Raw genomic sequence first — 18,726 nt, 5'->3', positions numbered from 1 at the left:
TGCTTTGGGTGATCCCAAGCGCTAGGTAAACAGTTCACCTCCTGTTCACCTGGGAGAAGGGTAACGGTAGCAGTCCGGCTGCTCAGTCTAAACAATGCCCTTGGGGTTGTTTAACTTCTCATGCAAATAAAGAAGCAGGGGAGAATTTTACATGAATCATACACAAGCTGGACCTGTTTTATCCACACAGCAAAATCATACACAAGCTGGACCTGTTTTATCCACACAGCAAAATCATACACAAGCTGGACCTGTTTTATCCACACACACGCCAAAATCGTGGAGCTGAATCTCTCAGCAAGACTCTGCATTACCAGTCCCCAACCTTGAAAATAAATCATGAGACAACCCCTCCACCCCCACCACCAAATCAAGAAAGATTATTTTTAAGCCAGAGGTTTTTGAAGCCAAACCACACATTTTCCTTGCCTTTGGCGTCACTCCTGTCACCATTTCAAGCTTCTCTCTGCAACCAGGAGCATGAGAAATATTTTTTTGGAAAGGAAAGCTGAGATTCTTTTGTGCTCACTTGATTCCAGCAGCTGGGGCTTTAAGAGCCAAGATCCTTCTCGTTGCTGGTTGTTCTGTGGACTGATGACGATGCTTGTTAACAGGCGTCCCAGCCGCCTCTCCCCCCCCCCTCAACCCGAAAAGATTTTGGAAAATGTCCTCATTCTGTTGCCTCAGACAGCAAGTCAGCATGTAGACGAGCCCAACTAGGGTAAACCGCCTTTGGAGGATAGTGCCCTTCTCTGGCACATGAAGTCTCTTTCGCAGGACCACCCTGTTCTCTCCCGCAGCTGCCCAAGGAGCTTTTTCAGACCCCAGTGACGTGGATGAGCTCAGGGGTCAAACGTGAATTGATTTCGTCACAAGGCGCACACGATCAGCATGCAGATCTCTGGCTCCCTGCTAGGCCTGGCAGCTGCAGGCCTTGACGGGGCCCGGTTCTCTTGCTTGCCTGTGTCTTATGCCTTTTTTTACACTTGTTGGAAAGTGGACGTAAAGCGCCACCAGCCTGCAGAAGGGTTGCGTGAGACCATTGCGCTGCGATTAATTGAATTCACAGTGACGGCGGCCCTGGACCTTTGCCTTTGTCTTCAGTCATTCCAGGGATCCTGCAGGATTCTGAGGTCTCCTTACAAGTCCTGAGGGCCAGCTCCTCTGAGGTCTTTCGGCTGCCTGACTCCGGGTGAGATCGGGGGCTGAGACCCCTTTCGAGATCTGGGGCCTCAGAGTTCTTTAGCTCCCATGACGGTCCAATGTGAGTTGAAGGTTTTCAGCGATGGATCGGGCTCTGGGTTCCCTCATTTCGGTTGGTGTTTCCCTGTGGAACCTCTGTTAGGGCTTGATTGACAGCACAGACATCGTTAAACCAGTGCACAGGCCCAGACCTTAGCTTTAGGAGACAGTGCAACGGACTTAGCAGGAATTGCCCCTGCTCCAGGGGATTGAATCTGGGGAGGTGATGATTTAATTGTCCTGAAGTAGGATCCTTAGCGAGCCAGGACTCAATACTCGGCCTTAAGCAAGGACTCGACCGCCTGGCGGAAGGGCCATGTTGCGAATCATGGCCCGAGGGGGGCGGGGCTGAAGAGATAGCAAGTTATAATTTTGGACGCCACTAACCAGTGCCCTTGCATTGCTTCCATTCATGTCCAATAAATAATCATGTTTAATTTAATAACGTGTAAGCTCCTGCATGCACAGACCCTAGAGGATGTACCATGATGTTCGGCCCCCCCCATCTCTGCAGCATCTGCCTCTGCATCAGATCAGGCACGAGACATACGAGAGCAGTGAAGACATGGAGGTGCCAGCAAAACACCCTCTCTCCTTATGTGACATCGATGACGCCTCTCTCCAGTAGGGACAGAACCAGTTTAATGTGCACACAGAAGTCAGAGTCTGGCACAAGGACGAATAGAAATTATAAGTAAGAATGTCTATTAGCAAAAGAGGCGAGGAGATCTGTGAAGGGAGAACCAGCTCAGAACCAGCTGGTAGTCCTCCATGGTAATTATTTCAGATGCATTTATGGCAGGCTTTCCATGCATTTTTTTTCGATTGGATAGTTATTGAGAGACAATTAATGTGAGTGGAATATCAAAGAATATAATAGATGGTGTGGAGTATACATCGAACCAGTTATTCACCCACTGCAGATTGTGCTAGATATTCCCGGAGTGTTATCTAATCCAGTGATTGTGTGGTGTTGTTTTTTTTTTTTTTTTTTAAAGAATTTTATAAACTTGTATTCACCAAAGAAAGAAAACAATGGCTGACAATTCGGGATTTCTTCCTTAGGTTTTGATTTTCAGGTGTCTGAGAATGTCGAGACTAGTCCGCAATATATCCATCTGATTATCACACAGCGCATGAAAGTGAGCCAGATGCCCAGGTGTGTAAACTGGTAGACCCACTGGACCCCGGTGCAAGCTTTGCATTTTATACCAGCTGGAGAGTTGGGTCTTATGTAAAACAAGAGGAAGAAAACCTCCGTTATTCTCACCGCTTAATCCACAAATCTAATAATTCATCACAAAGCGCCAAGTTCCTAGAAAACCGTTTAATAACAGAGACAGATCAGAGGCGAGAGCCTGCCTAATACTACGTTACAAAATATGCTGCTGCCAAAATTGCACCATTTTTTAAAAGGAGGCTTCCCAAACCCACAGGTTCCTATTTCTGCCATGTGGAATGAGGAAGAATGAAAAGAACATCCATATGTGTAAGCACTTTCCCAATTTCTTTCTTTGTCTCCTCTGGACTCACAAGTGGGACGTTAGGTCGTGTGCTACGACCACGGCCAAAAGAGTCAGCCTGAACAAATTGCAGATCCAAAAAAATCTCTTAAACAACTGCACGTCCCTGCTCTAATTTCATTTAGACCGAATATGATTGGACTGCATCCGTGTACAAAATACCCCATGCGTCACTTGGTCAGATCAGTTATAATTCTTAACTACATGCTGCCATTTACCTCTATCTCTTATCATTACTCAGTGATCTTCCATTATTTATCTATCCTGCCATCTATCTGTCAGAATTCCATGGCACCATGGCATTCTCCCTTCAACTCTTAGACCTTTCCTGTATGATCCACTCTTCCCCCATGGACCCGCAGTCAGCTTTTTCCAGTTGAGGACCAGGATTTACCAAGATTAAAACCTGTTCCAAACAACTTCTGGGGTAAACAGGATAAAAATCGCACCACACAAAGACAAACTCAGGAAACGATTTTCATTTGTTACACAGTGACCCAGACAGCTGTTTTTTTCCAAACCATCATTTCCTAGACTGCCCCAAATCAATGTGTCGCAGCAGCAACTAAAGCCGCTGAGACCACATATGTCGCTGTAGAACTCGGCCTAAACGATGTCATGCACCCACGCATCAGTCGAGCTACTGGCCTCTGGTAAACTGGCCCGAGAACAGATGAGGACAGTGGCAACAGTGTTGTCCAGAGATACTGAGGGACATCCCTAAAATTAAATACAGTAAACATAAAACAAGTTGCTCCAGAGATGAGAAGGATGGTCCAGGTTAGCGCCCTACCTGAAAGCTTTAATTATATATTTAAGGCCAAACGGCGGACATCACGTCCCCATGGTATAACACAAAGCCAGAGGATTACCTAATTCTCACCAGTCAAAGGTGTACCGGAGCCAATTCCCGCTCGCCACAAACTCCCGAGTGACGCTTAGTCTCTCTGTGCCTCATTGCCCCATCTGTAACGCGGTATCAACCCTCCCCCACCTTCACAGGGGTGTAGAACTAACTAAATTAAAGATTTGACACATTCGGGTGCGTACTCATCAGAGGGCCCACCAGAAGCGATAGAGAGACCTGTTAAGTAGTTTGCAAGCGTTTGACAGGTGACTGTGCTCTGCATTCAAACCACCAAAAGTGGCGGCATGTAAGTTTAGGCCCTTCCTGTGGTGCAGCCCGGTGGTTAAACACGTCTGGGTCAGGTGAGTATTCATCGTGGTTTGTTTGTGGTGCGAAACATCAAAAAAACACACCTGAGGGCCACATGTACCTGGTACAGGCAGGTGAGTCACGTCAATCAAGGACTGACCAAGAGCGGAAAATGCTGATGAGGCAAATTAACTGGTTTCAGTGCTTTGGCCTCGTCTGCCCCGCGGTCATGACAGATTCACATGAACAGACATGCCCCCAGCCAAGCCAACATCTCTTTTGTGCTGCCCGTGGACAAACCCCAGTTCAGAGAAGTGCCACACGTGGGTAACCCAGGCTCTCCAGTCAATGGGACTGTGGACTTGGATATTACCCAGAGACCAAGAGATTTTCACAAAAGGGCTCGCACCCACAAGTTGAGCTATATGTCATAACGTACGTTGGATTTCCAGTGCCTGTGCCCTCCGGACGTCCAGCCCAGTGTAAGAGCGGACATCGTGATGGAAGAAATCTGACCCTTTTAGCCCGTGCTTAGTGACTTTTCTGAGTTCAGGACCTGACATTACATGAACCAACACCAGGCATCTCATTCCTCTCGTACAATCACTTAAAACCTGCTGGCTTGACTACACATGCTAAGGGACTAACTAGTAATCACAGGTGAATGCCCAAGTTTAAAGAACAGAAAAAAGAAAAAGAAAAGAAAATCAAAGGAAGTCTCAACAAAAGACAGCATAACGACAAGCCCCCATGTGATGTCTGAGCACTTCTTATGCAAGAGATTCACAGTACAAGCAAAGAGGCCAGCTTGTAAGTGGGCCAGGAGGTTTCATAAAAGTAAACTCTTCTGATGTCCCGCGGTAAATCCTCTTTAATACACAGGGTCACACCCCTCCACATCCAAGCTGGCAACGAGAAAAAGGGAAACACTGTTGTGAACTAGGTTTAAATCAAGTAACGTGGCACTTCTCATCCCACGTTGTAGCCAGAGAATCATTTTGCCCCACCTCTGGGGTGGTGGTAGGGCAGCTGTTTAACAGCACACAGCAAACATGATTCAATGACTGCAGCCAAGTTGGAATTTAGTCAGAGCCACTAGGTTTAAAACTATAATCCTGGTACTTTTCATGGCCCCTATCGGCCTTAAATCTGGGCACCCCTACACTCATTATGGATTTGTCCTCACCAACTACCCCTAGTGAAGCAGGCATGCGACTGTCCCCGTTTTACAGCGTGGGCGGAACATACGAGGCAACAGAGCAATGGCAGCCCATGTTGTCAAAGGTATTTAGGCCACCTGTGATTTCAGTGAGAGTTAGGCACCTAAATACCTTTGAAGATACTTGGACCCTAAATGAATAAGTGTCCAAGCTCATACAGTAAGCCCTGGCATCCCGAGTTTCAGAGCTCTTTCCTTAACCTCAATTCTTGGTATGTAGTTGGCTAGGGGGGCCGGAATCACTCACAGCTGGGAAGGGGTGCAGTGTTCCTAATAAGGCTCAGACGAGGCAGGAGGTATGTGTACCGGCAGAGTCTCACCTCGATAGAAGTGGCTGGCCTGTGGAGGACCACTCGAGGAAGACGCTGCCAGAACCGTCCTCACCTAGCTGAGAGAAGTGCGATCGTTACTGTCCACTGGTGTGCTGTTTTATTTTGGGTTATTTCTGAAGCTTGCTGGCGGTGGCTCTGGATCTTGGTGGAGCCTTTCTGAGCTGGCGAGGATAAGGTTGCTGTGGGTGCTGGCGGCCTCCCTTCCAGCTGGAGCTGGATGAGAACAAAACCTGGTCAGATGAAGGGCTGATTCACGCTTTCTAAAATGCAATTGGTAGAAACCTTGATGTGGTATTTAAACAGCTGCCCTCTTCTACCCCATGAGCGTGGCTGGCATTTGTGGTAAGTGAAATGATCCCTTCTGGTAGAAGGTTTTTGTATAACCCAGAAGGACCATTCGTCACGTCGGAGTTCTGACCTCCTGCAGAGCACAGCCCCCCTGGAACCCTGCAGCCCAGTGCTCACTGCTCCATCGGCGTAACTCCTGACTGAGCTAGACGAAGCTTCGAAGGAGCTAGCCAGTCCGAAGGGTGACAGGTGTGAGTTATTGTTTTATCCGGGCCAGATTCGCTGCTTGGTCCATTCAGAATATTCCCATAGCAATCGCTGATGGGAGCAGTGTCTGAAGGAACCTTCTGGGGACTGGGGGGCCTATTCACTTCATAAAGGTGAAGCTAATCTGCACCAGTGGACATATGCCCCAGCGTGACTCCAAGGGAGGCTTTGCTCAGCAAAGACATCTGAGCTGGCCCGCTATCATTTCTTCACCAGTCTGCGAAACTCCCCATGCACTGCCACACAACGTGCCTGTCAACACATTTTGCCAATGCACCAGATGGTGGAGATCCACATGGCCTCAATCCCAAAGAAATATCAAATTCTCAGCAGGCTTAGTTGGCTTTTAAGAGCTGATTTGTCGTTATAGAAACAAAAATATATTCTAGACATTCATTTTCCCTCCCTCCAAGCGGTGATTTCAGGCTGCTTTCGCAGAGCGGGATCATGCAACCAGACCGGCACTAACTAAAATGTATCCGATGGTGCATGATGCCGTCGTAGGCCACACTCCCGTGAGAGCTATTACTCAGCGGGGGTTCTCAGCCCCCAGCCGCTTCGCTGGCTGTCGTTCTTTCTGCAGGTACTAGGGCAAAGGACCGGAAAGCGAGGTGCCTTGGCCCCTTGTCATGGGAGCCCTTCCCAAAATCTCCCGCTGTCGTTCTGATGAGATTCCTGCCTCCAATTCTTTTCGACCAAACAGTTCTGATGAACAGGGCTAAAGAGGAAAACGCTTGAACTGAGAAATCTTTCGCCTGTTTCCTTCGTTAACAGGAAAGTCTTCGTGTAAACGGCGAGGCTGTGGACTGGAGAATTGCATTACCTGACAAATAAGTCTCCACATGCTGATCTAGCCCTGCAAGCCCTTTGACCTCGATTTGGGGCCTGTAAATGTCTGGCCAACTCACTCTGGACCCAGGATCTGGCTGTGCGAGGGGCTGGACAAACACAGACGAAGCAGTCCCTGCCCCAAGGAGCTTCACAGATCCTACCTATTCTATGGTCCCAGATCATAGGAACGCCTAAATGCCATCAAACTTCTATAGGGCAGTCAGGAGCCTAAACATCCTGGTGGCCTATGTAACTATGCAGCTGAAGTAAGGATTTTGCATGGCTCAGGCAAAACTTGTGCAGGGCTGAATGTACCCCATTTGCAAAGACGGCTCCACTTACTGAGGGCCTAAGCGCCACTTGGTGCCCTTGATAACCCTGTGATGAGAACTCCAGTGGGCAGGCATGCCTTGTGCAAACCCTCTGCACAGGAGCATTCCCTTCCTTTCTCAGCATGTGGCTACGCCGTCTCTCAGCATGTGTTGATCGTGACCCAGGGTCCTTTGTGGGGGCCAGCCTGTGGTCCCTAATATAGGGTGAACTGCAAAGAATGGGCAGGACAGTCCCCATAAAGCTGGTGATATTCCAATACTTGGATTCACAAAAGGCCAGCATGAAAACAGCTTCTTTATTACCTCACTGGTTACTTCAGAAATCCAAAACACCACAGTTCTCTTTCAAAGCTGATCCAGCCCTCAGGCCCTCCATCCAGGTACCCGTGTTCAATCTGTATGAAAAAATTCCTGTAATCTTATTTCATCATAAAAAGAAAAGGTTCTACCCAATTCCAAAGAATCGCGACACGTTACCTCCCCAGGTTAATGAATGTTCCAGATCTTACCCAAATACACGCTTTACAGCCAATTCTTATTAACTAAACTAAAATTACACTTTACACAGAAGAGAGAGTAGGTATTGGTAAAAGGATCAGTATACATACGGTCGCGAGTTCGATCAACTGAGCGTTCAGATTCGAGCAGAATGTGAGCTTTGTAGTTGCAAAGTGTTATTTCAGAAATGCTCATAAATTTAAAGTCCAATGTTCCAAATCTCACATATCAGAGTGTACCGGCATAACTGGGACCCAAGTCTTGCGACTCAAACTTCCACTGCTGATGTCTAAGCAGAATCTGAGGATGACAGAATCGCGACCAGGATCTTTTACACAGTATTTCATGTTCTTTTGACAAGTTGGAACTTCCTCCAGGGAACAAAAAGGTCATTAGGATTGACTTGAAGGAGGTCCATCAGCGGTTCTTAGCTATAGATATTAACATAAGGCCATTTGCTTGTCCTCCACCATTTAAAAGTACATTTCCAAAGAGAGATGCAGTACCATATCCCATGTACAATTCATTTACATGACTGATGTTCTTTTTGACCTCTAATTATCAGAAAAGAGCATAGAACATGGGACTGTTGATTACCTGTCCACCCTACTCGTACATATGTAACTACACAAAAACACAAACAATATCCTCCCTACCTGTCTTATGAAAGGTTATTTATTTAGCAGGATGTTTAACCTTTTCTAAGCCATGCGTCACAGGGGCATTTCTATTCTCATCATGTGTCTACACTGCCCTCAGGTGTGTGATTGCAGCAGGTTGTTAGACATACCCACCTAGCTTTTAATCAGTAGCTCACGGCCCTGTAATAGCTACACACAGTAACCTATGGGCTGCGGAAGCTGCCGGGACACTGAGGACTCAGGTAGCAACGCTGCTTCCAGTACCTGAAACTGCTAGATAGACTAGCCTGGGTATGTATGTCTGCTGCAGTGCTGCCCCCGCCCCGGCTGCAGGTGTAGACCGTTAACCTGACAATATTGCCGCACATGTGGGCTGGGGGGGGGGAGGGTGTATGTTTTAAGAGAATGCACACTGGAAGGGGAAAATTTAGCAAACTGAAAAACCTATGGCTTCAATTTGCCTCCTTTTCTGCTGCTTTTCTGTTTATTCTTGTTGACACCACTAGAGAGTCTGCAACATTTTCTGCCCTTGCTCCTCTATCTAGATATATCCTGTGGTGATTGCTCCAAGCACCTACTCCCCTCCTGCTCAGCGTGAATGGAACTCGGCGGCAAGATCGGTCGTTGCGTCTGTGAATCTAGCGCCCGAGGGTGAAAAAGGTGAAAGAAATGAAATGGACTTCGTGGTCAGGTGTGGACGATTCAGCTGGCTGAGTTCACGGGGGGAAGTTGAGGACCTCGTGATACTCCGGCGCAGATTATTAAGCACAAAGGCTAGAAACATTCTTACAACGAGACCCTCGCTGAGGATCAAGGCGTCTGGGAGACGGGCCTGTGTGTGGATTAGCGGAGTTTATATTCGAGGCCGGATAAGATAGTACTCAAGCAAACATGTGGAGGAACAGGACCTTTCTCCTTCCGGGTCTTAGTCGGTGAATTGTATATATAGTTTAACGCATCTTTCCAGGGAGTAGCTCAATGCCTGAAGCTCGATTATTCTAACGATAATCCCTCACTCTTTTCAGTTCTGGTAGGATCTCAAAGCAAGTTATAAATAGAATGTCCAAGTAGATACCCCCATCTTGCAGAGAATGTGGAAACTGATGGCATGGGCTAGGATACACCTTAGTTCACCCCACAGGAGAGGTGGCACATCAGGAATGTAACCCTCAAGTCTTTTGCCCCAGCTTCCAGTTGCTCGATCACTAGGCCACCTGCGAATGATTCTGTGCACTTGGCAGTTGAAATCTTCCCCCTGTGCAGAGGTGGCGCAGCACAGCGGTCTAGCACCAATTAAGGTTTCAATGAAGGTTCAAGATCCTTCTCGTTGCTGGTTGTTCTGTGGACTGATGACGATGCTTGTTAACAGGCGTCCCAGCCGCCTCTCCCCCCCCCCTCAACCCGAAAAGATTTTGGAAAATGTCCTCATTCTGTTGCCTCAGACAGCAAGTCAGCATGTAGACGAGCCCAACTAGGGTAAACCGCCTTTGGAGGATAGTGCCCTTCTCTGGCACATGAAGTCTCTTTCGCAGGACCACCCTGTTCTCTCCCGCAGCTGCCCAAGGAGCTTTTTCAGACCCCAGTGACGTGGATGAGCTCAGGGGTCAAACGTGAATTGATTTCGTCACAAGGCGCACACGATCAGCATGCAGATCTCTGGCTCCCTGCTAGGCCTGGCAGCTGCAGGCCTTGACGGGGCCCGGTTCTCTTGCTTGCCTGTGTCTTATGCCTTTTTTTACACTTGTTGGAAAGTGGACGTAAAGCGCCACCAGCCTGCAGAAGGGTTGCGTGAGACCATTGCGCTGCGATTAATTGAATTCACAGTGACGGCGGCCCTGGACCTTTGCCTTTGTCTTCAGTCATTCCAGGGATCCTGCAGGATTCTGAGGTCTCCTTACAAGTCCTGAGGGCCAGCTCCTCTGAGGTCTTTCGGCTGCCTGACTCCGGGTGAGATCGGGGGCTGAGACCCCTTTCGAGATCTGGGGCCTCAGAGTTCTTTAGCTCCCATGACGGTCCAATGTGAGTTGAAGGTTTTCAGCGATGGATCGGGCTCTGGGTTCCCTCATTTCGGTTGGTGTTTCCCTGTGGAACCTCTGTTAGGGCTTGATTGACAGCACAGACATCGTTAAACCAGTGCACAGGCCCAGACCTTAGCTTTAGGAGACAGTGCAACGGACTTAGCAGGAATTGCCCCTGCTCCAGGGGATTGAATCTGGGGAGGTGATGATTTAATTGTCCTGAAGTAGGATCCTTAGCGAGCCAGGACTCAATACTCGGCCTTAAGCAAGGACTCGACCGCCTGGCGGAAGGGCCATGTTGCGAATCATGGCCCGAGGGGGGCGGGGCTGAAGAGATAGCAAGTTATAATTTTGGACGCCACTAACCAGTGCCCTTGCATTGCTTCCATTCATGTCCAATAAATAATCATGTTTAATTTAATAACGTGTAAGCTCCTGCATGCACAGACCCTAGAGGATGTACCATGATGTTCGGCCCCCCCCATCTCTGCAGCATCTGCCTCTGCATCAGATCAGGCACGAGACATACGAGAGCAGTGAAGACATGGAGGTGCCAGCAAAACACCCTCTCTCCTTATGTGACATCGATGACGCCTCTCTCCAGTAGGGACAGAACCAGTTTAATGTGCACACAGAAGTCAGAGTCTGGCACAAGGACGAATAGAAATTATAAGTAAGAATGTCTATTAGCAAAAGAGGCGAGGAGATCTGTGAAGGGAGAACCAGCTCAGAACCAGCTGGTAGTCCTCCATGGTAATTATTTCAGATGCATTTATGGCAGGCTTTCCATGCATTTTTTTTCGATTGGATAGTTATTGAGAGACAATTAATGTGAGTGGAATATCAAAGAATATAATAGATGGTGTGGAGTATACATCGAACCAGTTATTCACCCACTGCAGATTGTGCTAGATATTCCCGGAGTGTTATCTAATCCAGTGATTGTGTGGTGTTGTTTTTTTTTTTTTTTTTTAAAGAATTTTATAAACTTGTATTCACCAAAGAAAGAAAACAATGGCTGACAATTCGGGATTTCTTCCTTAGGTTTTGATTTTCAGGTGTCTGAGAATGTCGAGACTAGTCCGCAATATATCCATCTGATTATCACACAGCGCATGAAAGTGAGCCAGATGCCCAGGTGTGTAAACTGGTAGACCCACTGGACCCCGGTGCAAGCTTTGCATTTTATACCAGCTGGAGAGTTGGGTCTTATGTAAAACAAGAGGAAGAAAACCTCCGTTATTCTCACCGCTTAATCCACAAATCTAATAATTCATCACAAAGCGCCAAGTTCCTAGAAAACCGTTTAATAACAGAGACAGATCAGAGGCGAGAGCCTGCCTAATACTACGTTACAAAATATGCTGCTGCCAAAATTGCACCATTTTTTAAAAGGAGGCTTCCCAAACCCACAGGTTCCTATTTCTGCCATGTGGAATGAGGAAGAATGAAAAGAACATCCATATGTGTAAGCACTTTCCCAATTTCTTTCTTTGTCTCCTCTGGACTCACAAGTGGGACGTTAGGTCGTGTGCTACGACCACGGCCAAAAGAGTCAGCCTGAACAAATTGCAGATCCAAAAAAATCTCTTAAACAACTGCACGTCCCTGCTCTAATTTCATTTAGACCGAATATGATTGGACTGCATCCGTGTACAAAATACCCCATGCGTCACTTGGTCAGATCAGTTATAATTCTTAACTACATGCTGCCATTTACCTCTATCTCTTATCATTACTCAGTGATCTTCCATTATTTATCTATCCTGCCATCTATCTGTCAGAATTCCATGGCACCATGGCATTCTCCCTTCAACTCTTAGACCTTTCCTGTATGATCCACTCTTCCCCCATGGACCCGCAGTCAGCTTTTTCCAGTTGAGGACCAGGATTTACCAAGATTAAAACCTGTTCCAAACAACTTCTGGGGTAAACAGGATAAAAATCGCACCACACAAAGACAAACTCAGGAAACGATTTTCATTTGTTACACAGTGACCCAGACAGCTGTTTTTTTCCAAACCATCATTTCCTAGACTGCCCCAAATCAATGTGTCGCAGCAGCAACTAAAGCCGCTGAGACCACATATGTCGCTGTAGAACTCGGCCTAAACGATGTCATGCACCCACGCATCAGTCGAGCTACTGGCCTCTGGTAAACTGGCCCGAGAACAGATGAGGACAGTGGCAACAGTGTTGTCCAGAGATACTGAGGGACATCCCTAAAATTAAATACAGTAAACATAAAACAAGTTGCTCCAGAGATGAGAAGGATGGTCCAGGTTAGCGCCCTACCTGAAAGCTTTAATTATATATTTAAGGCCAAACGGCGGACATCACGTCCCCATGGTATAACACAAAGCCAGAGGATTACCTAATTCTCACCAGTCAAAGGTGTACCGGAGCCAATTCCCGCTCGCCACAAACTCCCGAGTGACGCTTAGTCTCTCTGTGCCTCATTGCCCCATCTGTAACGCGGTATCAACCCTCCCCCACCTTCACAGGGGTGTAGAACTAACTAAATTAAAGATTTGACACATTCGGGTGCGTACTCATCAGAGGGCCCACCAGAAGCGATAGAGAGACCTGTTAAGTAGTTTGCAAGCGTTTGACAGGTGACTGTGCTCTGCATTCAAACCACCAAAAGTGGCGGCATGTAAGTTTAGGCCCTTCCTGTGGTGCAGCCCGGTGGTTAAACACGTCTGGGTCAGGTGAGTATTCATCGTGGTTTGTTTGTGGTGCGAAACATCAAAAAAACACACCTGAGGGCCACATGTACCTGGTACAGGCAGGTGAGTCACGTCAATCAAGGACTGACCAAGAGCGGAAAATGCTGATGAGGCAAATTAACTGGTTTCAGTGCTTTGGCCTCGTCTGCCCCGCGGTCATGACAGATTCACATGAACAGACATGCCCCCAGCCAAGCCAACATCTCTTTTGTGCTGCCCGTGGACAAACCCCAGTTCAGAGAAGTGCCACACGTGGGTAACCCAGGCTCTCCAGTCAATGGGACTGTGGACTTGGATATTACCCAGAGACCAAGAGATTTTCACAAAAGGGCTCGCACCCACAAGTTGAGCTATATGTCATAACGTACGTTGGATTTCCAGTGCCTGTGCCCTCCGGACGTCCAGCCCAGTGTAAGAGCGGACATCGTGATGGAAGAAATCTGACCCTTTTAGCCCGTGCTTAGTGACTTTTCTGAGTTCAGGACCTGACATTACATGAACCAACACCAGGCATCTCATTCCTCTCGTACAATCACTTAAAACCTGCTGGCTTGACTACACATGCTAAGGGACTAACTAGTAATCACAGGTGAATGCCCAAGTTTAAAGAACAGAAAAAAGAAAAAGAAAAGAAAATCAAAGGAAGTCTCAACAAAAGACAGCATAACGACAAGCCCCCATGTGATGTCTGAGCACTTCTTATGCAAGAGATTCACAGTACAAGCAAAGAGGCCAGCTTGTAAGTGGGCCAGGAGGTTTCATAAAAGTAAACTCTTCTGATGTCCCGCGGTAAATCCTCTTTAATACACAGGGTCACACCCCTCCACATCCAAGCTGGCAACGAGAAAAAGGGAAACACTGTTGTGAACTAGGTTTAAATCAAGTAACGTGGCACTTCTCATCCCACGTTGTAGCCAGAGAATCATTTTGCCCCACCTCTGGGGTGGTGGTAGGGCAGCTGTTTAACAGCACACAGCAAACATGATTCAATGACTGCAGCCAAGTTGGAATTTAGTCAGAGCCACTAGGTTTAAAACTATAATCCTGGTACTTTTCATGGCCCCTATCGGCCTTAAATCTGGGCACCCCTACACTCATTATGGATTTGTCCTCACCAACTACCCCTAGTGAAGCAGGCATGCGACTGTCCCCGTTTTACAGCGTGGGCGGAACATACGAGGCAACAGAGCAATGGCAGCCCATGTTGTCAAAGGTATTTAGGCCACCTGTGATTTCAGTGAGAGTTAGGCACCTAAATACCTTTGAAGATACTTGGACCCTAAATGAATAAGTGTCCAAGCTCATACAGTAAGCCCTGGCATCCCGAGTTTCAGAGCTCTTTCCTTAACCTCAATTCTTGGTATGTAGTTGGCTAGGGGGGCCGGAATCACTCACAGCTGGGAAGGGGTGCAGTGTTCCTAATAAGGCTCAGACGAGGCAGGAGGTATGTGTACCGGCAGAGTCTCACCTCGATAGAAGTGGCTGGCCTGTGGAGGACCACTCGAGGAAGACGCTGCCAGAACCGTCCTCACCTAGCTGAGAGAAGTGCGATCGTTACTGTCCACTGGTGTGCTGTTTTATTTTGGGTTATTTCTGAAGCTTGCTGGCGGTGGCTCTGGATCTTGGTGGAGCCTTTCTGAGCTGGCGAGGATAAGGTTGCTGTGGGTGCTGGCGGCCTCCCTTCCAGCTGGAGCTGGATGAGAACAAAACCTGGTCAGATGAAGGGCTGATTCACGCTTTCTAAAATGCAATTGGTAGAAACCTTGATGTGGTATTTAAACAGCTGCCCTCTTCTACCCCATGAGCGTGGCTGGCATTTGTGGTAAGTGAAATGATCCCTTCTGGTAGAAGGTTTTTGTATAACCCAGAAGGACCATTCGTCACGTCGGAGTTCTGACCTCCTGCAGAGCACAGCCCCCCTGGAACCCTGCAGCCCAGTGCTCACTGCTCCATCGGCGTAACTCCTGACTGAGCTAGACGAAGCTTCGAAGGAGCTAGCCAGTCCGAAGGGTGACAGGTGTGAGTTATTGTTTTATCCGGGCCAGATTCGCTGCTTGGTCCATTCAGAATATTCCCATAGCAATCGCTGATGGGAGCAGTGTCTGAAGGAACCTTCTGGGGACTGGGGGGCCTATTCACTTCATAAAGGTGAAGCTAATCTGCACCAGTGGACATATGCCCCAGCGTGACTCCAAGGGAGGCTTTGCTCAGCAAAGACATCTGAGCTGGCCCGCTATCATTTCTTCACCAGTCTGCGAAACTCCCCATGCACTGCCACACAACGTGCCTGTCAACACATTTTGCCAATGCACCAGATGGTGGAGATCCACATGGCCTCAATCCCAAAGAAATATCAAATTCTCAGCAGGCTTAGTTGGCTTTTAAGAGCTGATTTGTCGTTATAGAAACAAAAATATATTCTAGACATTCATTTTCCCTCCCTCCAAGCGGTGATTTCAGGCTGCTTTCGCAGAGCGGGATCATGCAACCAGACCGGCACTAACTAAAATGTATCCGATGGTGCATGATGCCGTCGTAGGCCACACTCCCGTGAGAGCTATTACTCAGCGGGGGTTCTCAGCCCCCAGCCGCTTCGCTGGCTGTCGTTCTTTCTGCAGGTACTAGGGCAAAGGACCGGAAAGCGAGGTGCCTTGGCCCCTTGTCATGGGAGCCCTTCCCAAAATCTCCCGCTGTCGTTCTGATGAGATTCCTGCCTCCAATTCTTTTCGACCAAACAGTTCTGATGAACAGGGCTAAAGAGGAAAACGCTTGAACTGAGAAATCTTTCGCCTGTTTCCTTCGTTAACAGGAAAGTCTTCGTGTAAACGGCGAGGCTGTGGACTGGAGAATTGCATTACCTGACAAATAAGTCTCCACATGCTGATCTAGCCCTGCAAGCCCTTTGACCTCGATTTGGGGCCTGTAAATGTCTGGCCAACTCACTCTGGACCCAGGATCTGGCTGTGCGAGGGGCTGGACAAACACAGACGAAGCAGTCCCTGCCCCAAGGAGCTTCACAGATCCTACCTATTCTATGGTCCCAGATCATAGGAACGCCTAAATGCCATCAAACTTCTATAGGGCAGTCAGGAGCCTAAACATCCTGGTGGCCTATGTAACTATGCAGCTGAAGTAAGGATTTTGCATGGCTCAGGCAAAACTTGTGCAGGGCTGAATGTACCCCATTTGCAAAGACGGCTCCACTTACTGAGGGCCTAAGCGCCACTTGGTGCCCTTGATAACCCTGTGATGAGAACTCCAGTGGGCAGGCATGCCTTGTGCAAACCCTCTGCACAGGAGCATTCCCTTCCTTTCTCAGCATGTGGCTACGCCGTCTCTCAGCATGTGTTGATCGTGACCCAGGGTCCTTTGTGGGGGCCAGCCTGTGGTCCCTAATATAGGGTGAACTGCAAAGAATGGGCAGGACAGTCCCCATAAAGCTGGTGATATTCCAATACTTGGATTCACAAAAGGCCAGCATGAAAACAGCTTCTTTATTACCTCACTGGTTACTTCAGAAATCCAAAACACCACAGTTCTCTTTCAAAGCTGATCCAGCCCTCAGGCCCTCCATCCAGGTACCCGTGTTCAATCTGTATGAAAAAATTCCTGTAATCTTATTTCATCATAAAAAGAAAAGGTTCTACCCAATTCCAAAGAATCGCGACACGTTACCTCCCCAGGTTAATGAATGTTCCAGATCTTACCCAAATACACGCTTTACAGCCAATTCTTATTAACTAAACTAAAATTACACTTTACACAGAAGAGAGAGTAGGTATTGGTAAAAGGATCAGTATACATACGGTCGCGAGTTCGATCAACTGAGCGTTCAGATTCGAGCAGAATGTGAGCTTTGTAGTTGCAAAGTGTTATTTCAGAAATGCTCATAAATTTAAAGTCCAATGTTCCAAATCTCACATATCAGAGTGTACCGGCATAACTGGGACCCAAGTCTTGCGACTCAAACTTCCACTGCTGATGTCTAAGCAGAATCTGAGGATGACAGAATCGCGACCAGGATCTTTTACACAGTATTTCATGTTCTTTTGACAAGTTGGAACTTCCTCCAGGGAACAAAAAGGTCATTAGGATTGACTTGAAGGAGGTCCATCAGCGGTTCTTAGCTATAGATATTAACATAAGGCCATTTGCTTGTCCTCCACCATTTAAAAGTACATTTCCAAAGAGAGATGCAGTACCATATCCCATGTACAATTCATTTACATGACTGATGTTCTTTTTGACCTCTAATTATCAGAAAAGAGCATAGAACATGGGACTGTTGATTACCTGTCCACCCTACTCGTACATATGTAACTACACAAAAACACAAACAATATCCTCCCTACCTGTCTTATGAAAGGTTATTTATTTAGCAGGATGTTTAACCTTTTCTAAGCCATGCGTCACAGGGGCATTTCTATTCTCATCATGTGTCTACACTGCCCTCAGGTGTGTGATTGCAGCAGGTTGTTAGACATACCCACCTAGCTTTTAATCAGTAGCTCACGGCCCTGTAATAGCTACACACAGTAACCTATGGGCTGCGGAAGCTGCCGGGACACTGAGGACTCAGGTAGCAACGCTGCTTCCAGTACCTGAAACTGCTAGATAGACTAGCCTGGGTATGTATGTCTGCTGCAGTGCTGCCCCCGCCCCGGCTGCAGGTGTAGACCGTTAACCTGACAATATTGCCGCACATGTGGGCTGGGGGGGGGGAGGGTGTATGTTTTAAGAGAATGCACACTGGAAGGGGAAAATTTAGCAAACTGAAAAACCTATGGCTTCAATTTGCCTCCTTTTCTGCTGCTTTTCTGTTTATTCTTGTTGACACCACTAGAGAGTCTGCAACATTTTCTGCCCTTGCTCCTCTATCTAGATATATCCTGTGGTGATTGCTCCAAGCACCTACTCCCCTCCTGCTCAGCGTGAATGGAACTCGGCGGCAAGATCGGTCGTTGCGTCTGTGAATCTAGCGCCCGAGGGTGAAAAAGGTGAAAGAAATGAAATGGACTTCGTGGTCAGGTGTGGACGATTCAGCTGGCTGAGTTCACGGGGGGAAGTTGAGGACCTCGTGATACTCCGGCGCAGATTATTAAGCACAAAGGCTAGAAACATTCTTACAACGAGACCCTCGCTGAGGATCAAGGCGTCTGGGAGACGGGCCTGTGTGTGGATTAGCGGAGTTTATATTCGAGGCCGGATAAGATAGTACTCAAGCAAACATGTGGAGGAACAGGACCTTTCTCCTTCCGGGTCTTAGTCGGTGAATTGTATATATAGTTTAACGCATCTTTCCAGGGAGTAGCTCAATGCCTGAAGCTCGATTATTCTAACGATAATCCCTCACTCTTTTCAGTTCTGGTAGGATCTCAAAGCAAGTTATAAATAGAATGTCCAAGTAGATACCCCCATCTTGCAGAGAATGTGGAAACTGATGGCATGGGCTAGGATACACCTTAGTTCACCCCACAGGAGAGGTGGCACATCAGGAATGTAACCCTCAAGTCTTTTGCCCCAGCTTCCAGTTGCTCGATCACTAGGCCACCTGCGAATGATTCTGTGCACTTGGCAGTTGAAATCTTCCCCCTGTGCAGAGGTGGCGCAGCACAGCGGTCTAGCACCAATTAAGGTTTCAATGAAGGTT

The 18,726-nt window shown here is 47.7% G+C and overlaps 1 protein-coding gene across 7 annotated transcripts in view; it reads right to left on the bottom strand.

The window, feature by feature from the left end:
• Nucleotides 1-18,726, bottom strand: part of LOC116831794 (SLAM family member 8-like) — a 61,796-nt gene that overhangs the window by 23,169 nt on the left and 19,901 nt on the right. The gene's annotated exons all lie outside the window — the stretch shown is intronic.

Source organism: Chelonoidis abingdonii, chromosome 11 (genome assembly GCF_003597395.2).
Source record: "Chelonoidis abingdonii isolate Lonesome George chromosome 11, CheloAbing_2.0, whole genome shotgun sequence".
Lineage (NCBI taxonomy): Eukaryota > Metazoa > Chordata > Testudines > Testudinidae > Chelonoidis > Chelonoidis abingdonii.
Note: the sequence above shows the minus strand (reverse complement) of the source record. Positions and strands in the feature narration are given on the sequence as shown.